Here is a 9,609-nt window from a genome sequence, read left to right on the forward strand (position 1 = left end):
GGAGCAGAGTGTCTCCATGCAAAAGAAGCAGCAATGCTGCTTGGCAAGGTGGCAAGTAAAGGCTTGGCTCTGCCAGGGCAGAAACCCACCAGCCTCATGCAGGTCAGCAAGCAGCCACGTTAACATCAATTGCCATTTATTGCAGCCACAGCTATTCCCCATGGCCGTGTTGTGTCCAACACCACTTACACCAGCTATACGCTGCAGTACCCACACTCACAACACTACAGATGGCTCAGACACGTGTGGGCCAGCGGGTGACTGCACACAGCCCTGAACAAACCTGGTGATGGGAAAGAGGCAGCAGAGCACCTTGCACTGCTCCCTGGAGCCAAGAGCATCCCAAAACATCTTTTCATCTGTTACCAAATTATAACTCCATACCATAAGGATGCAATTTTCTATAGTGGAAACAAGATTTTTTTTAAAGGTGCAAATGTGAGTTTGGCTTTGGACCTAAATCCCAGTTTTCAAGCACTGAACGCATCTCCTGTAGGAGCCCCTGTCATTCAGCACATTCAGGGAAACAATTCACTGCACAGATCTGATGCTAGTGCCTTGGTGTGAAACGCCTGGGACTGAGGTACATTTTGGTGGTGCAGACAGTCCATTTCTGACATCATCCCTTCCTTTTCTTCTCCTTTGAGGGTTCTCTGCCATCTCCCAGATGGTCCTCCCACCCCTAATAAAACCTTTAGATCTATGAAGACAGAAATTTCTCCTGCCTGTGGATACTCCACGTTTAAAACCTCCCAGCTACCCTGCGCCCCTGGTGTTAATGACATTCTCCAGAGCAGCCCATCTGCAAACTCTGCCTGACCTGAGCACCAGCATCAGGGCAGGGAGCGGAGGGCGGTGGCAGCTGCCACGGGAACACCTCTCAGTGGCCAGCCCGTCACCTCCACGCTGCACGGGGACACGTTCCTCAGCACGACAGCACGGTCAGCGTGCTGACCCGCACCCTATCTGCTTCCCATCTCAGCACGAGCACAGACTCAGCCTTTCATCCAATCCTGAAAGAACGTGTTTTTCTCCTCTTTTTTTTTTTTTTTTTTTTTTTTTTTCTTCACAACTGATGGGTTGCAGCCAAACTCTGCCATATGTTCCAGCTAATACATGTGGGCTTTGCTTCCCATCCAAGAAAGGAAAAAAAGGACATTTATGAGCCGGGATTCATCAGGAGCATGTGGGAAGGAAGGGGTGGGGAGGGGATGCTATTTTTGTTGCTATAATTATTTCGTGGCCAAATCCCTGACCCTTGACGTCAGCTCTGGAGGGTCTGTTTAACTGACCAGTTGTCATGGAAAGGAGAAGGACTGGTTGGGAGGTACAGGCTGACGAGGAACAGCTCTTTGCTGCCTGAACCCACCCACAGGCAGACCCCCTGCCTTCATTAGTCATCACCAGCTCATGGCCAAAAAATAAAAATGTCAATACGTTACTGCCGATACACTGGCTGGAAACAAAAGCATCCAGGGAACTTCGCACCCTCCTTCCTGCCATCGTTTCCTGTTAAAAAGCACAGGCCAAATCCTGATCTCAGTTTCCCCAGTGTATAGGCAAAGAAACTCCATGGCCCTCAGCTGGGTCACTCCAGGTTCACATCGATTTCTCCAAACTCACCCTGGCCTTGGTCCAGACTACACACATGGAAATATGCCATGTGCAGAGTACAGGGGTCCCTACTCCTCAGGAACAAACCCAATCACAATGACTAATTCATACCACCTCCAAAGGAAAAAGCTAAGATAAATAACCCCCGAGTCCCTTGCTCCAGATGTCAAGCAGTGCCTCAAGCCCAGAGCCCTGCTAGCAAAGCTCCTGCAACGCTCAGGAGGTTGGCAGCAAACGGCTCTGTTACTGACACGATGGTTTCTCATTACTGCCCATGCCATCCATGATGAAATCGCCAGTTGTACGAGGAAACGGGAACAAGCCTTGTGGAAACCTCAGGCACAGCTAGCAAGTACTGGGCTTAAGTTTGTTCAGCAGGGCTAAACTGCATTGCTCATTCACATGCAGTTCATTATCAGCTGCCATTAGTTATTACTGTGGCCAAGGACAACAAAAGGACTCAGCAGAAGCCAGAGCAGGGCTCGCTAGGACGTATGGATGAGATTTAATAGGCAGCACAAAAAGCCATTTAACAAATCCCAGCGCAACACAGCACACAGACAGGGCAGTTCAGCAGCAAGGCTCTGCCAAGGAGCAGTCAGCGGAGGAAGTCATCGCGAGACAAGTGCAAAGCAAGGTGCAAAAATCCATGGGAAACTAAGGAGATAAAAGAACAGGGAAAGGGCAGGTTCCCAGGTTACAGCACAGCAGCAGGTGTCTGTTCTCCAAAGCCAAAGCTCTCCTGGACTACTGGTGCCCAGTTTTGTCCGAGTTGGGATGTGAATCCTGCTCATGTGCTGGGACGCCTTTAGATCAAGACCTCAAAAGATCCAGTGAAACCATGTGAGTAACACCACTGTCTTCTCCAGCATCCAAGCCACGGCATTAGGGATTGCAGAGAAATAAAGAGGAATCCAGGCTTACCTTTTTTTCTGCAAAAGATTGAGAAATTTTGCAGGCTAGGACCTGCCGCCAGTCTATTTCAGAGCCCTGGCATGACTGCATAGCTATGAGGTGAGAAAGAGGAACTTGGCAAGACAAAAAGGTAGCCCTGGCCATCAAATGGCTGATTACTAGCCTGTGTAAAAGGAGCTTAGTAGGTCTAAGACCAGTTTGTGCTAACTGGTTGTGTCATGATTTGCAGCAGTGCTGAGCAGGTATGTGCTAATTTACTATAAGATGAAATGATGTGGAAATCTGAAAACACCATAGTTGTCTTTTGGATTTGGTTTATTTTTTAAAAAGAAAAAACACACAAAAAACCCTCAACAAACCAGCAGAAAGTCACTACAATCATGTAGTCTAACTTTTAGTACAGCACCAGCCCAGAGTAAAGTCCAAAAAGTCAAGACTTACTCTCCTGTGAAGACAGGGACAGAGCCCAGCATATGTCTTGGTACATTGGTTTCAACTGCTAGCTCGCTTTCACCACAAAAACACGTGCCTAGTTTGCATTTGCTAGTGGCAGTATTGAACCACTAGGTCACCTCTTTCCCTCTCTGATAATACTTTCAACCCAAAACTAAACTTTTCACATAAATATTTCATTGGAAGAAATCAGCAAGAACAGGGGCAGTTGGGTCAGTGTCCTGGGTTTAGGGCAGGACTAAATACCCTGCTCTAATATCCTTAGTCCTGCCCCTATTTGGGGCACTGACCCAACCATCAAGACACAGAGTTTTCCATCCCATAAACTGAGTTTATTTTTGTCTACATAATTTTAACTTTCTGAACACTAACATTTACCCTCTGGTGAGGACTAGGAATGCTCTCAGAAAACCTAAATAAAAAGACATTCCAAGAGATACTTTCTGGGATCTATTTATTTATCCAGTATCTGAGTAATACCAATTCTCAAGATTAAAGATAAACAAACACTGCTAATCGTAATAACCCAAATAATTATTATTATCTGACAGTTCTACTACAGGTCTTTCTCTGGGATGTGTCATATAAATCCTATGAAAACATGACCAACTGACCGGGTAGACCTCATAGCACAGGTGGTAGCTGTAGGGAGAAATTGCCTCAGTAGGCAGCTCCCACAGAGACTTTTAATTAATTAATGGGGTTTCGCACGTTATTCTGTGTCACTACCCATGAGATGCCATAAGTGAAATTGCCACCTTCCCCCCAAAGGCTGTGGTTCACCCCAGGACAGGACCCTGTTATCTGCTTAAGCCCATGCAGCACTGCAGCATGAAGGAAAAGGGAACAAAATGTTCATGGAAAATATCAGCCCTTGAGGGAAACAAACCAAATTCCCAAAGCAACTATATTGGTGTGAATCCAGAGCTAGTCTGTGATCCCTAGGTTGGTAATCCGGTCAGTCAAGGAGACAAAATACTCCGGCCCAGTACAACAGTGCAGAGATAGGCAGCAGTGAAGAGTTACTTGAGGTGGAAAGAATTTGGTAGAAATGTCTTAACAACCATGCAGAGGCTTGCTGCGGGCACTCAGAGATAGACGCCCAAGCGTGGCTGGTGGTAAGGCTCACATGAGCACTGGCAGAAGACAGAATGAACAGTCTGGAGCAGTTAGAGGTCTAGTTCTGCACAGAGATGTCTCCTCCCTTGAGTATGAATTCTCATAAATAGGGAGGTTTTAAATGCAGAACTGGAGTAGGGCAATAATCTGTGCTGCCAAGGTTTCTGAAGTCTGGGATTCCATTTTGTTTCTTTCCTTTTTTTCTCCTACGGTCTTTTATCAAGTCATTATTGTGTCTGTGTCGCATTTCAGAAATCTTGGTGGCATAGGTGGGCAGGAGAGCAGTTGCTGTTATCTTCTACCCAGCAGAGAAGACAACAGTGCAACGACAAAGTTCTCCCCAAACAAGACCACTAGAGAGATTAAGCTGCTTGTGTAAAGTGAGTATGACCGAAAATTTTTTTTAAAAAGGAACAACTTTAAAAACCAAATAAACAGCCTGTCCTACAACACAGAAAACCTACACATTATTTATTGGTTTATGCTTGTAACACATGAAATCATGATAATAACAGAACTGAAGAACATCTCTGACACAGCAAGGGGAACCCAAGACAAAGAGAGAATAAGACAGATAGTCAGACTCTTGCACATATTTTGCTCCACTACAACCTGACATTACTAAGAGAGCAATGCCCTACATGCTGGAGACTTGTTTTATTTATTGTTTTAAACCAAAGTACAGACTAAAAGGCTTTTCCTCATCTAGATCCAAAGCTGGCAGCTACAGCCTATATATGTATGATTCCTGCCATGCTTCAGTGATGTGCAACAGGGCATGCAGGCAAGGGGGAAGATGAGTCGATTGCAAGTCAGCTTGTACAAAATAGGAGCAACCATTCTAACAGCACACAAATATACACAGAAAATTAAAACGGGCTACAGAGATCAACCCAGCAAACAGGCCAGGGGATGCCGTGGCTGGGAATGAGATGAGGGAAAAAGAAGACCTCAAGGGAAGGGTTAGCAGGGTAGAAGAGAAGCAAGACCTGGTTTTGTAATTGATACAACCATCAACTTTTCCAGGTTACTTGTTATTTTTGGACCAGGCTGACTTGCAAGAGTCAGCACGGGGACTGGAAGCGATGCTCTGTGACAGGGTTCATGGCAGACCATCCGCAGCAAGCTCCAACATGGCTACTGAGGCAGCAGCTTGCAGCCAGCAAACACTCTCACAGTGTACACTGCTTCCTCCTTCTCCACTCACTCTCAGAGCTAGAAAACCCCCTAAAAGGTGGGCGTTAGAAACATCATGGCCTGCAGGCTAGGTTTTAACAGACCCATAGTGACTAAAGCAGCAAAGCCTGAGGGACATGATTAATAAAACACTTAAGAGGGCTGAGATTCCCCCCCACAGCCACCTGCCAAGCCCAGAGGGTATTTCACTGACATAGACCAAGCAGCCATCACACAGCAGGGAACCACCATCATGAGAAACACTGACCTTCTGCCCATGGAACAGGACACCAGAAACCCACTGAAGGACCTCTTCTCTGTGGGTTGGAGAGCCCACTATGTGCACTACAAGAGTTAAATCCCATGTTCTCATCAACTTCTCTGTCTCTACATCGTCTCAAACCCCATCCCACTCTGTCTCAGCTAGCTGTACCCAATACATTTCTAAATTACCTGAAGACATCAGCTGTCCTAAGGAAAGGAGTCTTCCTACTCACAATACATATTTCAAAGCTGCAAAGATGACTTGGGAGCACATTTGGACTTGGTCTGCTTGTGGAATGCAGTTTGTTTACAGCCTCTGCAGTGACTACAAGTCAACCTCAGAGGTCTGATCCAGAGCCCAAAGTCCATAGAAACCTCCAGCTGAATCCACAAGCAGTCCTAGTCCTGTAGTATACCACAGACTCCCCTCACATCATGCCAGAGTCACCAAAACCACTCAGGTCACATCTGTGAAATGGAAGAGTGGTTTTCAGAAGACCAGTTTCTATTTCACAGAATGACAGAATTAGCTAGGTTGGAAAAGACCTTGAAGATCATCCAGTTCAACCAGTAACCTCACACTGACAGTTCCCAGCTACACCATATCCCTCAGCGCTATGTCGACCCGACTCTTAAACACCTCCAGGGATGGGGACTCCACCACCTCCCTGGGCACCCCATTCCCACACCTAACAACCCCTTCTGGAAAGAAATGCTTCCTGATATCCAGTCTAAACCTTCCCTAGCGCAACTTGAGGCTGTTGCATCTTATTCCATCTTACTGCATTTCAGAAAAGAAAAAAATAAAATGACAAAATAATTTAGGGAACTGATGAGATGGATTTAGAGGCTGATGGGACCCTCTTATAGGGGATACATCAGTATTTCACCTAACCACATCATCGCTTCCCCTCTTTTACAGTGGTCCATGCAGGAGCACCTCGAGCATCTGCTCAGAAGCAGGAGCAGCACAGCTCACGGCAGCTGCTCCTACAGTCCAGTAGGCAGCAAAAAGTCCCAAACTTCCAATTCTAACTAATCACTTTCCCACCAATTCACTGCAGACACCAATTCACACCACCATGACTGGGCCAGGCTGTGCTGGTGCTTGCTCTGCAGTGAGAGAGCAGAGGCAGCGTGAGACCCCAGCCCACTCCCTGAGCACACAGGGGTGGCTCCGCTCCTTCAAAAGCATCAGAGGCACACACAGTGCTGGCCAACATTTGGCCTGTGCATCTGTCCAGCAGGACTAAAAGCCTTTGCTTTTCATACCCCACAGAAGTGTCGCAAGGATTAGCTCATGTTTATTCAGCACCATTTTTCAAAGCACTGCACAAGAGCCAAAGCCTTCGATTTTTTTTAATCTGTTCCTTGCTCCGTCACTCCCTCCCGAAGGGATGTGTTTCTCCCCTCCTGAGAAACAAACAAGCACGAGATCAGCGGGAGTGGGAGGTGGGAAGCACATTCCAGGCTGCTCCTCCTCTCTCAAACCACAAATGCCACCAACCCCTGCTGTCCAGCCAGCATCTCACACAAGCGCCCAGCATCCAGGCCTCCCCACGCAGGCTGGGAAGGGACCAGACAGGATATGCAGCAGGATGTTTAACCTCATCTCAGTTTCCTTTGCAGCTTCAAGGAGCAAACCAGGGGGGTCAAAGAGCCGCCCCTGGAGCCATGCAGCCTGCCCATGCACCCACAGCAAGGTAGTGGGGCTCTGCACAAGCCCTGCTCTGCAGGTCTCCTTCTCAAGACAAAAGGCTGAGCAGATGCTGCAGCCGAGGTGTCCCTGGAGGGTGCGAGGTGTCCCTGGAGGGCGCGTGTGCCAATGCATCCCAGCCCTCAGGGAACATGCCAAAGCCCTGGCACTCAGCACCAGGGAATGGTTCACATCTGTGTGTGTGTGTGTGTGCTAGACATTAGACCTCGTGTTCTGTGCAAGTGCAGGCAAATCCAATGTGGGCCATTTTCTTCTGCGCACAGACTTGCTGAGCCAGATCAAAAGAACAACCCTGGGAACAGAGCTCACGCAGACAGCAGCAAGGTGAGGATGTGGACAAACCACTACTGGTTGCTCTGTGGGACAAAGGTGATCAAAGTGCTGCTTCTAAATCCCAAGAGCATCAGAAGGGATTAAAGAAAGAGGTATTAAAAACATAAACAGCTCTATTCAAAGAGTGCTTTCCCTTGGCTACAGTGCCCAGAACCTAGGCATCCATGCAGATAGGAAGAACATCCGCTACTTCATCAGAGAGCAGCAAAATCAAAGTGTTAGCATGAATATAAAATCTCCAGACATTGCAAAAGCAAATTGTGATGAGTCACACACAAGAAAAAAAGACTGTTTTCAACACATTGCTTTGGTAAGTTTAGAACACATTTTTAAATGAGGAAAATAAAAACCTCAGACCCAGTAGTGGCAGAAATGAAAGAACAGAGCATACTCCAATGTCATCTGCATTTTTGTACATTGATTTTACTGAAATGGGAGACAAAAACCCCATTGCCTAATTCAGATTAAAGGTTTTTGATGAGCTTGACATGAGCAAACCTTTGTGACTCCAGGAATAGCTTTGCATTCAGGAGAAGAAACCACTTAATTTTTTATCATTACAAATTTAGTGTCACTTCCCACAGATGGTGACATTCCATAGAGCATCTTTCAAGGTAAGGACCGGAGGAAAATTCTGCCAGCTTCACTGGAATCGCATACAAGCCAAATTATAGTCCCAGTTCACTCATAGGATTTCTGTCAGGAACTCTACACAGCACATAAACACTGGAGTTTAAACCAATGTAGTTCTCATCCCTGACTTGCAAAAAAGACATTAAAGCAATGGCAGAAAAGGAAGTACAGAAAAAGCAACACAGCTACAATTTCCCAGAAGGTTTTAAAATGCAGCAGCTCATGATTTGCCTCCTTGATCTGCTGCTGCGTTGGCACTGCACCACAGGCACCGACCCTGGCTAGGACAGATGTTTTCTTCTCCAACTAGGAACGGGTTTCAGCAGAACCACCCTCCCCGTGCTCTGCTGTGCAGGTCTTCACCTATTAAGTTGCCTATAGCAACTAAAAGGTTATGAACGTGCTCAAATAAAGCAAAAATCCAGAGAGAAGTGTTCCAGAAATATTTTAAACATTCAGCTTGGCATGAAATAAAATTCCCAGAGTTTCTGTCCTTAGTCATGAACAGGAAGACTTACTACAGGTACCTGGCTTGACAGAGCACAAGTCACAGAATCATCAAGGTTGGAAAAGACTTTGAAGATCATCTAGAAGTCTTGAACTGAAAGAAAAATACCATTAACTATCCTGACATGGATTTTTTTGTTGTTGTGGGGGTTTTTTCCTCTTTTTGGCAAGGAAGGTCAAAGAATAACACCATTTTCCTCAGATACGGTAATAGCTACAAGGCAGAAGTGACTGGGTAAGAGGGTGATACTCAGGATGGCCACGGCTGCTCAATAGCGACTGCACGGTGTTATGCAGAGTAACTCGTATCACACAAAAGGATAAAGCCCATCGGATCCCAGTAGGAGAGGTTATACACCGCCCAGCTCCACACACGCTCCCTGCTCCTGGAACACGGCATCAGCTCAGTTTGTCTGAAAGGGAAATGTCTCTGGCAGAAGGCACCGGGGTGCTACTGGGGGGTTGTCTGGGGGCTTTTCTCTGCAAACTGAAGGCAGATCGTTTTCAGAATTACACGGTGTTATTCTAAAAGACAAATAAAAACACACACCCCAAAAACCTCAAACAAAACAAAAACTAAACCAGGACAAGCACAGCTAAGCAAGGCTGGACAGAGCCCGAGCTGCAGCCCGGGATGCTCCGTGTCGGGAGCAGGCCGCGACCACCGCCCGCACCCATGGGTGAGCTCGGCGGGGGGGACCGCACCCGGGATGCTCAGGGAGGACGGCAGGGCAGCCCCCAGGCGCGGGGAGGCTCGGGGGCCGGGCGGCGCCTACCTGGATGTAGGCGCGCTGCAGGTAGCTGTAGGGCACCCTGCGCTGGAAGTCGGCGCGCACCTCCTCGGCGGCGCGGTGGCGGGAGGCGGCTCCCAGCAGCGG

General features: G+C 47.4%; 1 protein-coding gene across 1 annotated transcript in view; it reads right to left on the reverse strand.

Annotated features, from left to right (window-relative positions):
• Nucleotides 1-9,603, reverse strand: part of P3H2 (prolyl 3-hydroxylase 2) — a 73,917-nt gene extending 64,314 nt beyond the window's left edge. The window contains exon 1 of the mRNA XM_026855204.1: nt 9,508-9,603. The gene's annotated coding sequence lies outside the window, so the exon portion shown is untranslated. The remainder of the gene's footprint in view (nt 1-9,507) is intronic.
• Between the last annotated feature and the right edge of the window lie 6 nt (nt 9,604-9,609).

Source organism: Athene cunicularia (assembly GCF_003259725.1).
Source record: "Athene cunicularia isolate RWA chromosome 9 unlocalized genomic scaffold, athCun1 chr9_part1, whole genome shotgun sequence".
NCBI classification, from domain to species: Eukaryota; Metazoa; Chordata; class Aves; order Strigiformes; family Strigidae; genus Athene; species Athene cunicularia.